Source organism: Pseudophryne corroboree, chromosome 5 (genome assembly GCF_028390025.1).
Source record: "Pseudophryne corroboree isolate aPseCor3 chromosome 5, aPseCor3.hap2, whole genome shotgun sequence".
Lineage (NCBI taxonomy): Eukaryota > Metazoa > Chordata > Amphibia > Anura > Myobatrachidae > Pseudophryne > Pseudophryne corroboree.
Genome location: NC_086448.1, coordinates 789,620,694 through 789,621,692, shown reverse-complemented (window position 1 = coordinate 789,621,692; position 999 = coordinate 789,620,694). Strand labels below are relative to the sequence as shown.

The 999-nt window shown below is 37.2% G+C and overlaps 1 pseudogene; it reads right to left on the bottom strand.

The window, feature by feature from the left end:
- Positions 1-259: 259 nt before the first annotated feature.
- LOC134931300 (U5 spliceosomal RNA) lies at positions 260-362 on the bottom strand (annotated as a pseudogene).
- Between the last annotated feature and the right edge of the window lie 637 nt (positions 363-999).

Here is a 999-nt window from a genome sequence, read left to right as displayed (position 1 = left end):
CAATGTATGGTTGTCAAAAACCCCGCACTATCTGAGCGCTGGACTAATGTACCCTTCTCACTTGTAGTTATTGATGTGAGATTTGACATAGAATCGTGCATTAAATTATAAGACCAGTCAAATAAACACTCTGGTACCCAAAGGGAAATTGGCCTTTTTAGTCTGCTCTAGAGCCTTACTCGCTATGCAGACAGACACCACAATAGGCAACGGACAGACACTTGCACGACTTATTGTTATGTGTCATATATATATTTTATTGCTGAACAGCATATTTATATGAAACTCAAGGTTGTTTCTCTCTACGGAAATCTTTAGTAAAAAACGAAAGATTTATTCGATGTGAAGAGAAAACAGAGTATTCTTTATGTGAAAAACAGTTCACATGGGCATGTGAAACCCGAACCAAATTCCCACTAACACCCCTGCGCCTCTGGTGGCTTAGAGATGTAGGGCAGGAATGTTCCAGAATTACAAACTGGAAAACAACAGGAAGCATGGTTAAAATGGCCCCTTTGCCATGCTGACTCTGATAATCACAGAACAAATTACAAATGTTTTCGTGTTAATATAGCCTATTATACAGTATAATCACAGGCCGAGTACAACACATGTCTATGAATAAATATATATATAGGCTCAATAGCCTATGATAATTACAGACATTAATATATTTATACAGCATTAAAATAGGCTCAAAAGCCTATTATACAGTAATAACCACAGACTTTAATATAGGCTCCATAGCCTATTATACAGTGATAATCACAGATTAATAAATAGGCTGAATAACCTATTATACAGTGTTAATCACAGCCCTTAATATAGGCTCAATAGCCTATTATACTGTGAAAATCACAGACAGTAATATAGACTCATAGCCTATTACTGCCAGGACAGGTATTATAAATCTGTGACATATATATACATATACCCTGCTGCTGTTCTATATTTGACCCGCCAGCTTCCAGCGTGCCTTTCCCCCTGTAACGCTGTGTG